Raw genomic sequence first — 12,673 nt, 5'->3', positions numbered from 1 at the left:
GTTCCAAATTTGAAATAAAGATGTCACAAAGATTATATCGTGTTGTGGAAATTCAGGATCCAAAATCCATTATTTTAAATCATGGCTCAATTTCCATAATCTAAGATTTGAGATTCAAAATCTGACATACAAAATCCATAGTCTAATGCTTGAGATCCAAAAGCTAGTATCTAAAATCTGAAATCCAAGATCTAAGACCTAGGATCCTACCTCTACAATCCAAAATCCATAATATAAGGTTCAAGATCCAAATCTATGATCCCATGTTTACAGTCTAAGATCTGAAATCCAATACTTGATATTTAACGTACAAGATCCCTAACCTGAGATCCATGATCGTTTATCTGAAATCCAACAACACATTTCTTGAGATCTAAATCCAAACTTATTGCTTAGGATCGAATCAAGATTGATTAAAATTCAAGATCTAAACGATAAAGAGCTAATATATATACATATATATATATATATATATATAATGCTTCTTTTTTAATTTGATAAAGAGACCTTGGTCAGCATTAATGTCAATATCAGATATAAAATGATGGTGGACATCAAGTGGTTAAAGCAGAGATATACAAAGAGAGAAAAATGGACTGACTTGAAATGTCTAAAATGGTGAAGTTGACGACAGACTTATACCAAGATCAAGACAATGCTACGGATTTTGTAGGCTAATCATCTTGCACTAAGTTTTCTACCTTGACCAATTACGAAATCACTGTTAAATTAATCCTCCTGCACTATGTCTTCTGATTTCCTTCAATAGAGTATGTGCTATTGAATATATGGAATGCCATTTGTAGGATTCAATTTTTCATCTAAGAAGAAAAAAATTTGAGATGTGAAATTTGAGTAGGATATTCAACAAGAAAAAGAAAAAGAGGCATGCATGTGTTCTAGGCATAATCATTAGTCTGTGTCGGTCCAGGCATGCATAGATGCCAGTCACACCTTAACTTGTTCTAGGCATGGTGCTTATTTCCTTTTTTGTTTTCTTTTCCTAGAGAAGAGGAAGAAAAAGAGGCAAAAAATTCTCCATCCAAGGGATGGTACATCAGTTTTGCCTCATCCTGAATTCTTCACAATGATTGTTTTGAGTGGCTGCAACCATGCAATCTAATGTTTAATCTCTGGAACTGGCGCGGCCTTGGTGGTTGTTTAATGTGTTTCATGAGTAAGAAAGCAAGACCTTGGTTACAGAAGAGTTCTTTGAAAATAAGCATGAAAAGCATGATTCTAATGTTTCTTTTCACTTTACAAGGATGTCACATTGTGATGTGAGACACATGGTTTGTGTTCATTGCAAGAGGCTTGCCTTATTTGTGGTGAGACGTTAACAGCAAGTCTAGCATCTTCATCTGCTATGGAAACTGCACCTTGCTTGCAAATTAGGTATTGCATAATAAATTATATCAAAGAATGTTGTTTGCCATTGTTTCCCTAGTCTTCATGCCTCATCCTGCGAGAGGGGGGAAGTCTCACGAAGTAGCAAAATATGAGTTTTTTTTTTAAAAAAAAGTAGATTTCAGGAGAAAGAGACAAGCCCATCAGGATGGTGATCGACAATTCCTGCCAGCATTGATAGGAGTAAGCGATCCAAAGTCTAGATTTCCTCAAGCTTGATAAGTCATGCTTCCCACATGCATGTGCAGGGATTGGATAATTGAATTCGAAAATTGGGAGTTTGGAATTTTGAATTTGAAAATTAGGAGTTTGGAATTTGATTAAATTGGGGATTCAGATAATTGAAGTTTAGTTAGTTGTTTTTGAAACTAGGATAGAGTATTCAACCTTGGAAGTTGGCTAGACTATAAAATTTTGAAGATAGTCTGATTTTTCAAACTTGTTTGAAAAAATCCTTGAGGGCCTTGGAACCAGAATTTGGTTTTGAACCCAAAATCTAGAAATTGGGTAACCAAAAGTTGGACTAGATAATCAGATCTTGGAGGTCAAAATTTTGGGCTTGGAATAATTGGAACTCGACCGATTTAGAATTTTTGGAAAAATCTTTGGATTTGGGATTTTGAGACTTGATCCTAGTTTTGGAATATATTGGTGTTTTGTGAATTTTGACAAACTTGATTTTATTTGGTTGGTTTTGATCCCGGAATGAGCTTTGAAAATTGGAAATTAGAAGTCCAAGTTCAGATGTAGGGAATTTTCTTGATTTTGAAAAATTGAAATTTTGATTTGGGAATTTTGATAAAGGTCATGAAAATTTGCTTGATTTTGAGTAGATTTTGGACTGAAAATTGACTTCAGTTTTTTTTTGAGGAAAACCTAATCATGAAATACATTTGAAAATTCTAGTTTTGTATCCATTTTGGAAATTTTGTGTTTTTGCATCAAAATAAGTGAGATGCCCAAGTTTTTTTCATAATATGACTTAGTTATGGAATTTTGCTCACTAAAACCTTGGCGTAGGAGAGCGAATGCATTTGGGAAGTGAGTGCATGCATGCCTCCATAAGATAGACTATATGTTCATTCATACTTTATTGTTATTCCTCTCCATGGACAATTTAATTAGATCCCACATAGACATTGGTTCACCTTGGTATAGGAAATTTATGAGTAAGGTCCATGAGCTTAGTTAGGTTTTGAAATTTTTTGAGAATTCATGGAATTCCAAGATTCGTTTTGACCAGTTGATTTCAACTCATTTTGCTTTGAACGTAGGCAAAAATTAGGTTCATTTGGTTTAAAACCCAATTTTTAGGGATTGAATTTTAGGAAATGCACTGTTGGGTAGGAAATCACATTTTTGGATTCTTCTAGGTTTTTTAGGACGAAGGATTTTGAAAGATTGGTTTTGATTGGAATGCTTGGCTTCTGTAGATTTGATAGCTTTTGATTGTGAAAATATCTTGAAAGTACCTATTTCCAAATGGGCTCGTAAAAATTGGATTTCTTTTGTGGCTGTCAACATGACCAAAATACTTGTACTTGGATCAAGAGATTTCTTTTAGAGCCTAACTAGATAAAGCATTTTTGTTAATTGCTGGTTTTTCTTCATAAAAATTGGATTTCTTTTGTGGCTGTCAACATGACCAAAATACTTGTACTTGGATCAAGAGATTTCTTTTAGAGCCTAACTAGATAAAGCATTTTTGTTAATTGCTGGTTTTTCAACCCATAGAAACTTCTGAAAATTTCAGAAATTTGAATATTGAAATAAGCCCAATTTGATTGCCTTTCCCATTTACAAGATGGACTGCACTCATAGCTTGAGTAGGTCCGACTCTTGGTGGAATTGATTTGATGAGACCATGGAGTCTGATTCATTGCCCATTCATGGAATAGTAAAACATTCATACTTCACTCATCTTCTCTTTTTACATATATCGCTAAAAACTTTCCATCACATAGATGAATGATCCAAATTCCCTTCCAAGCTATGGTGGTCTCGTCATCATAATTACACACGAATGAGACTCTTTTAAAATCAGATTTTTGCTTATGGGATAGATTAATTTTGAAAATGCCATTTTCTGATTTTCAATGTATTTGATTGCGAAGCGTAGCATCTTAGGAACTCGAATTAGGGGAAAGTACACCAAGGATACTGTTTCCAGGAAAGTAATGTGGCTGTCAATTTGAGCAGAATCTCACCTGTCATGACTCAATGCTGTCCAATATTGAGGAGCATGATTCAAGCAAGACCACCGTAAGGCATGGAGTATGAATGGCCAAATCAATGTGTGGCCATTCCTAGTGGAATTTGAAGTTGGTTAGCCAAATCACCATGATCATGGGTAGCTGAAATTAGTTCACTATGAACCACGGATTTGGGTAAAGCGGACTGTTGTAAACCAGGGCCATTAGGCTGGTTACAGATTGATTCAAGGCATCATGCCACCAAATTTTTTTCTTTGTAAACTATAGATCAGCCTTGCTTGTTACTGAAAAATGGCAGTGATATGCCCATTAAATTAGGCATTAGTAAGATCAGGGGTGTTTGAACCCCTGATTTTGGCTCAATAGGAGGTGGTGACAGCCTCACCATGGTTGCTGCTAATCAGGCCATGGAGAAGGCTGTCTGGCCCTGCTTGCACCCTGCCTCTTAATAGCTGCTCGACAGGACTGACTACTCCTTTTTTTTTTGTTTAGCAATAGCCATGCACTTTAACGCATTAACCCAGTGAAATAAATGCAGCATGAGGAGGATGACCTTAGTGAATGGAAAGGTTGAGGCAAGTGCAAGCTGGACCCTAGAGACACCTGGTTTGGTGGTGACAATATGCCTCAGGTGGGAGATAGGAGCACTTGGCTGCAGCCTTCTATTCCGGCACTAAGTCGCTAAATCAACAGCCAAGAATGCTGTTGCTGGAGGCGTTTGAAGCAGGGGAGGAGGATGTCTGGAACAGGGAAGAACAGGGGACGTCTGGATGGGCTCGACATGAAGGTCGGAGAATGCCTAGGCTGATGGTGCTCGGTTCCAGGTGTTAGACCTGAAAGTCGATCCGGGTCGCCTTGGCTGGAGCTTCATGGAACGACATCTGGAGTGAGCAAACTCCGGCTGGAATCCAAGCTAAAAATGCTAGGATTTGAAGTCGAGCAGGATGCTTCAGATAGACTCGGTTTGAAGGCTGCGAGGTTTGAGGTGTCAAGGTGGGATATTTGAGTTAGATGCCTGGTTTGATGGAGCATAGGGTGAGGGTTTGTCTGGAAAACACCTCACTTAGAGATAGAGTACTCTTTTCTTTGGAGCTGCTATAAAGTGTTATCACCGACTCTCTTAGAAGAATCGAGAAGACACAAGCAGCTGTGAGCTTCGCCTGTAAAGGTGGTGTGATTAAAAGAAAAGAAACTAAAATAAAATAAAATAAAAAATTAATCAGAAATCAGTGAATTCTTCCACCACCGACTATTCCTCCCTATAAATAGGAGTGGCTAGCCATTTTGTAAAGCATCAAAAACTCAAGTGAGTGGTGAGTGTCTTGAGCAAGAGTTTAAGAGTTTATTTTGTTTGTTCACTTCATGAGCTCGAGTGTGGGAGTTTCAAGTGTATGCTCAAATGAAAAGGAATTGGGCACTTGGGTGATAGCTCACTACGTGACTTTGTTGAGGTGAGTTCTTGTACCTCACTTTTGCAAGTTTTATCTTGACAAATAATGCAAGTATATTATTTAAGTATACTTGGTCCAGTTACATCATCATTTGTTGGGATCACTTTGTGAACTTTGTTGATTTAGTGATTAAGCTTTTATTAAGTAAGTCTTGTCAAGTTTGTTATTAAGAATTATTTTGGACGTCGAGACTCTGTTGTTTTTTCTCGGCATAAATTCGGGTTTGGATCTAAGTTATATCTAGGGCCCACATTTGTTTCCTACAATTGGTATCAGAGTGACGTACAGTCTAAGGGCTGGTTTAATAGTGAGATTAATTATGTTAATTATATTATGAAATTATGGCGGCATTAGTAGTTGCATTAAATAATTTTGAAAAGCTTAACAATCGCAATTATGGCTATTGAAAAACTTGCATAGAGTCGTATTTTTTAGGACATGAATTATTGGATATAGTATTGGGATCAGACACAAATATTTTTGTTGACGAGGAAGTAAAGAAGAAATGGATGATCAAAGCAGGGAAAGCTCTATTTACAATTAAGGTATCAATTGAGAAAGATTTATTAGAGCATATACATGATGCTAAGTCTCCTAAAGAAACATGGGATGCTTTTGCGACATTATTTTCTCGAGCTAATGACGCCCACCTGCAACTATTAGAAAATAAATTAGCTACATTAACTCAGGAAAACATATTGATAGCAGATTATTTTATGAAGGTTAAAAACATCTGTAGGGAGATTTCTCAAATTGACCCTAAGTCTAAGATTAGTGAGGACCATATGCGGATAATTCTTGTTCGTGAACTTCGTTCAGAATTTAGCAGTTTTATAATTGGTGTTCAAGGCTGGCCAGTTCAACCAACTTCGTTGGAGTTAGAGAATCTTTTGATCAATTAAGAAACATGAGCATAGCAAATGGCTGAGCTTTCAATGAAAGTAAATAATGAGGAAGTCTTGTTTAGTAAGAGTCAAAGATCACGATGGCTTGCTAAGCCAGTCATTAGGTCCCCAAGTAGGAACATAGATGAAAAGAAAGAGAAAAATATAGAAAAGAAAACAAGAGAAACTACACAGCAGTAGAGACCAAAGAAAAAGTGTTTTAGAGAAAATTGGGTCATTTTGCTCGTGACTTCAGAGTCAAAATAGATAAAGGAAATGTAGTTACAACATGTGAGCAACATGGGGGAGCTAATGAGACTGTATAGAAAAGTTCATTTCTATACTCAATGGAAGTTAAAGAGGATATTAAACGCGAAAAATGTAATTCCGCTCACATAAAACCTGTAAAAGAAAAAGAAGAAAAGATCAATTATCAAACTGATTGGATAATTGATTATGGATGTTCAAATCATATGACTGGTGACGAGAGCAAGTTCCTAAGTATGAAAGAATATGATGAAAATCGAGTTGTTGTTACTGTTAACAACACAAAGCTCTCAGTGGCACATATTGGAGAAGCAGAAGTTGTAGCTAACCTTGGTAAAGACTGGATTTTAGAGAATGTTTATCATGTTTTAGGAATGATAAAGAACTTGTTGTTTGTGCCACAACTTACAGCTTTAAGTCACTATGTCATGTTTGGCCCAAATGATGTAAAAGTTTATACAAATGAAGATGTTCTTGGAACTCCCATATTTGAAGAAAGAAAATTTGAGTCAATATATGTCCTATCAGTAGAAACAACATATGTTGACAAAACAAGAAAGCATAATACTTCAAATATCTGGCATGAGAGACTTGCTCATGTTGGATATAACAAACTCCAAGATATGTCTAATAAAGGGAGTTGATTGGCCTGCCAAAGCTTGAGGTATGTACAGACAAATTATGCCCAGGATGTCAATATGGAAAAGCGCACTAGACGCCATTCAAAGAGTCAAAGTATAGAGAGAAAGCACCATTCGAGCTTGTGCATTCAAATGTATTTGAAAAAGTACCAGACCCATCAGTTGGAAGGAAGTGATATTTTATCACATTTATTGATGATTTTTTAAGATACTTAGGTCTATTTCATGAAATAAAAGTCTAAAGCACTTGAAAAGTTTCAGGAGTTTCACTAGATGGTGAGAAAAGAACTTGGGTATAGAATTTGGTATCTACACATTGATAATGGTGGCGAATATACATTCAACATGTTTATGGCATACATGAAGCAAAATTCAAAGGCAATCTATATGTGCCTATACGCCACAACAAAATGGAGTGGCAGAATGGAAGAATCGTCATATAGTAGAAACATGCCGAAGCATGATGCATGCAAAGAACATGCCACCAAAATTTTGGGCCGAGTGTATCAGCACAGCTGTACACGTAATTAATTGATTACCATTGCCAAAATTTAATTTTAAGTCTCCATATGAAATGGTCCATAAACCCGTTTGTGAGTTATTTTAGAGTATTTGGTTGTGTATGTTATGTTTTTTTATTTGAGTAGGACAAGACTAAGTTCGACAAAAAGGCACATAGGTGTGTCTTTGTTGGATATGATCCATATCGGAAGGGATGGAGAATTGCTAATCCTAGCATAGGACAAGTTCATGTTTCTCATGATGTCATCTTCGATGATTCCTGGTGGTCAGAAGAGAAGAATGTGCTTCTAGACTCTCTACTTTTTTAGAGAAATGTTCGAAACAAAATACAATTTGAGATGAATCAAGGAGAGCCTGAATAGAAACAAGGCGATTAGATAAACAAGTTCAACTGCCTGAACATAGCCCAAAATGGGAATAACGAGTAGACCCATGGAGAACAGGAGTCAGTCCTCTTCAACAACGAAGTATAGAAGAAGAAAGACCATCACAACTTGAAGAGCCAGAAGGAGCACCTATAACACTAAGAATATCAACAAGAGTACCGAAACAAAATCTCAATTACGCAAATGCAGATTGTGCCATCATGCAGGAGATCAAGCTAGCTTATTTTGAAGAAGTAAAAGATGTTGAAAAATAGCAAGCTGCAATAAATGATGAAATAAAGACATTGTAGCATAACGAGACCTGAGAACTCGTACCAAAGCCTGTAGGAGTATAGCCCATTACTTGTAAGTGGGTTTATAATATAATAAAAAAATAAAAGCAGATGCCTCAGTCGATAGATATAAAGTTCGACTAGTCGCGAGAGGATTTTCATAGCAGTATAGCATTGACTTTGAAGAACCTTGCAAAGATTACATCTATACGTATTCTGATAGCCATTGCTACAAGCAAATCTTAGAAGATATGACAAATAGATGTGAAAAATGTCTTCTTATATGGATATAACATGAAATCTATATGAAGCAGCCCGAAGGATTCAAATTTTCAAAGAAGCCAGACTACATTTGTAAGCTAAGAAAAGCACTCTATGGATTGAAGCAAGCACCCAGACGATGGTACGATAAAATAGCTGAATTTTTAGTGTTTAGTGGATTTCAAGTTGCCTCAATAGATTCCAGTCTCTTTGTCAAGACAAGAGGTATGAAGATTACTATTTCGTTAATTTATGTTGATGATTTAATCATTACTAGAGATGACAAGGAAGAAATTAATCTCATTCGTGAACATTTCACAGTGAAATTCGAAATGAAAGAGCTGGGGGAGTTACAACAATTTCGTGGATTAGAAATTGATTATGAATCCAAATGGTTATTTTTAAGTCAAAAAAATTATGCTCATGACTACTACGTAAGTATGGTATGTTCGGTTCCAAACCTATACCAACACCAATTGAGATAAATGCGAAACTCAGAACTGATGAAGGAGACAAGCTAGAAGATATCACTATGTACTGGCAACCGGTTGGAAGTTTAATTTACTTAACATTGTCAAGACCAGATACTGCCTATGCAGTTGGTGTTGTGAGCAGATTCATGCAAACTCCAAGGAAGCTACATTTAGAAGCAATAAATAGAATATTAAGTTATGTCGAAGGAACTCCTGACTTTGTTATACTTTATGAAAAAAGACCAACATGTCAAGTTATTGGTCATTGTGATGCGGACTATGCTGGAGACTTATCAACTCATAGATCAACCACTAGATATATATTCAGTCTTGAAAGTGGTGTAATTTCATGGTGTAGCAAGAGACAGTGGACAGTTTCACTGTCTACAACAGAAGCAGAGTATAGAGCAGTATCTCAAGCAGCACAAGAATGTGTGTGGTTGATGTGACTACTGAAAGACATTAAACAAGATGTGGATCATGCAGTGAGACTCTACTGCAATAATCAAAGTGCAATTAGACTTGCAAAAAATCTTGTCTTCTATGTTCGAACGAAACATATAGAAGTGGAACATCATTTTATCAGAGAGAAGGTACTCAAAGGTGAGATTCATTTGCAACTGATCGCTTCAGAAGATCAAATCGTTGACATCTTTACCAAAGGCTTGTCAGTACAAACATTTGCCAATCTTAGAAGAATGTTAGGAGTCATGAGTAGAGAGTCGGTAATGAGGGGGAGATTGTAAAGTGTCATCACCGACTCTCTTAAAAGAGTCGAGAAGACAAAAGCAGCTGTGAGCTTCCCCTTTAAACGTAGTGTGATTAAAATAAAATAAAATAAAATAAAGAATTAATTAGAAATCGGTGGATTCTTCAACCACTGACTAGTCCTCCCTATAAATAGGAGTGGCTAGCCATTTTTGAAAGCATCAAAAGCTCAAGTGAGTGGTGAGTGTCTTGAGCAAGAGTTTAAGAGTTTAGTTTGTGTGTTCACTTCGTGAGGTCGAGTGTGGGAGTTTCAAGTGTATGCTCAAGTGCAAAGGAGTTGGGTACTTGGGTGATAGCTCACTACGTGAATTTGTTGAGGTGAGTTCTTGTAGCTCACTTTTGTAAGTTTTATCTTGACAAATAATGCAAGCATATTATTTAAGTATACTTGGTGCATTTACGTCATTGTTTGTTGAGATCACTTTGTGAACTTTGTTGGTTTGGTGATTAAGCTTTTATTAAGTCTTGTCAAGCTTATTATTAAAAATTATTTTGGATGTCAAGACTGTCATTTTTTGTCTGCGTAAATTCAGGTTTGGATCTAAGTTATATCTAGGGCTCACATTTGTTTCCTATACCTTCTTCAGCTGGGCGGAGAGAGATCTTTGGGGCAGTTTCAGCTGGCTGGAGAGGAATCCCCTTGCAGGTTTGCATGGAGTCCAATTTATAGGCACCAAGACATTAGTGTTGGAATTTGTTCCATTTTATTGGAACCAGATGAGATGAAGGGGAGAATCCCACTTGATTTTTGCATGGGCAAGAAGTCACCATGCATGGAACGTGCACCTCCTTCCCTACCAATCCATTTCTTTCTTTTGTTTAACGTGTCCCGAAACTAGGAAAGAAGGCATGCTGGTCTCATTTCCATGTTTTCAACGAAGGGTGTCAGCTGGAATTGAGCTGATTCTAGTAAGGTCTGTTTGTTTTTTCAAAGAAGAATTCGAAGGTAGAGGGAAACACGCCATTCATGGATGTCTCATCTTTTTTAACTTGAATTTTCTGGTTTCCAAACCTTGGAACTTAAGATTTTTTCTGTTCTAAGATCTTGGAAAGTTGATTTGAAGGGCATGCCCAGCTGGGCTGCTCTTAATTTTTCGAGATTTTTATGGTCTCATTCATTCCAAATGAGGGGATAGGAGAGCATGTCCACAATGGAGGATCTTATTCATAGACGCCTCTTTAATTTTCTTTTTTTTTGAAAAACTGGTTATCTTCATTGGGTTGGTCCATTCCAAAATGTCAGAAGTGAATAGAGTGAGCTTGTTTGTGTGGCTCTTTTACTTGTTACATATATGGACAATCTAGATCAACTTTGATCTAGTATCGGGCGAATTTGAGAAGCAAACCTAGGTTGGGGCTAGTTCTCACGTTGCTTGAAGATTTGGCTGAGCCTTAGTATGCCGAGGTGCATCTTTCTCTTGATTTTTTGAAAGAGCTTTGGGAAGAAGGTAGGAGAGTGCGCTCTCTTCAAATAGCTTCTTGGCTCATTTTAAAGGAGAGGATCAGCTCCGTTGGGGCTGATCTGAGTTGGTTGGCCATCAAGGTGCTCCAAGCCAATTCTAGGATTTCCAATGTTTTAAATTTGGAATTTTAGTTTTTTAGAAAGAGTCAATTTCTGAATTGACTTCAAAGTAATTTTAAAATGTCATTGCTCTAGGCGAATCATCCCTTTGTTATTTTTCTTTGGTTGGTCTTCCAAGAATAATTTTAAGGAAAGAAATAGAGGTAGAGGGTTGTGCCGACTACCTTCTCTCTTTGCTTTGAAATAAAATTGAGAGAGGATTTTTGTGAAAATTTTAGCTTTCAGGCCTCGATCTGGATTGATGTCAGAATTTTAGTTTTAGTTCTAGCCGAACTTGAAATCTCATTCAAGTTTTGACAAAACTTCAGGTTTTGCAATTCATTATTCTAAACTGAATTTGTAAGTGATTCCTAAACTGAGGTCTAGAATTAGATTGGGTCAACATTGACTCCTGCACAAAATATTTCATAGAATTTTTCAAAATTGTCTTTGAGGAAAATTTTGAAAAATTTGGAGTGTATACCTTTGCTGCTGAGCAAATTGGAGACTGTTTAGCAGCAAAGTCTGCCTGCCAAATTTTTACAACCTGACTTGAAAGTTTGTTCTTTGCAGGAGTGCCTCTGTCTTTTGTAAGGAGTGATACCTAGGCCAGTAGTTTACATATATATTCTTTTCCTCCATTTCACAAGAAACACTACAAAGGAATTAATATTGATTTAAAAAAACTTTGTAATGGTAGGAAGTTTTTGCTAAAGAACTTAGTGCTTCGTGCCTTCTGTCCCTAGGCAAGTGATTTTTCTTTTGTTTTGCTTTTGCCTTCTTGGCTTTAGCTTTTGAATTTTGATTTTCTTTTGAGCCACCTATTGCTCTTGAAAGAAATACCTCACCACCCCAAATGCTACACCAAAGTTCCACCACATTGATGGTTTTATGTAGTTTGTTTTGTGCAACATCATGCCTGTCAAGGTTTCTACTAGACTCTTGTAGCAAGTTTTAGGCCGGTATCTCCCAAACCAGTTAGCCTTAGGGACCAAGTGTAAAACACCTCCCAGACATATTTGCTGAAGTCCAAAAGGCGACTTTTTCTCTATGGCATTTCATGCTAAACCTTCACAATTTGTTTTGTTTCTCAAGATCAATATCAATTCCTAAATATTGATCATTCAATTTCATTGGAATTTGTTACACATTGCAAACCAATGCCCTTGTGTTAGCTTGTTCACAGTCAGTTGTGAACTCAATATTAGAGGAACAGGGAGATATTTCTTGATCTTTTCAATTGATTCTTGACATCCAGATCCACGTTCAAACTTAACTCGTTTTCTTAGGAGTCAATTGAATGGTTCGCATCTCATAGCCCAATTAGAGATATTGATTGGATTTGGCCTTGCAAAGTATGCAACCCTCTTAAATTAGATGGTGGAGGCATTTATATAACTGCCTTTGTTTTAGCTGGGTCTATTTCAATCCCCCTTTTGCTGACCATAAACCCTAGTAATTTTCTAGATTCTACTCTGAACATGTTTTTTTTTTCGGGTTTAATCTAAGTTTACGTTATAGGAGTTTTTAAAATACTTAGGAGATAATATTGATGTGATTTTCTCTT

The sequence above is a fragment of the Nymphaea colorata genome, chromosome 7 (genome assembly GCF_008831285.2).
Source record: "Nymphaea colorata isolate Beijing-Zhang1983 chromosome 7, ASM883128v2, whole genome shotgun sequence".
Taxonomy (NCBI): domain Eukaryota; kingdom Viridiplantae; phylum Streptophyta; class Magnoliopsida; order Nymphaeales; family Nymphaeaceae; genus Nymphaea; species Nymphaea colorata.
Note: the sequence above shows the minus strand (reverse complement) of the source record.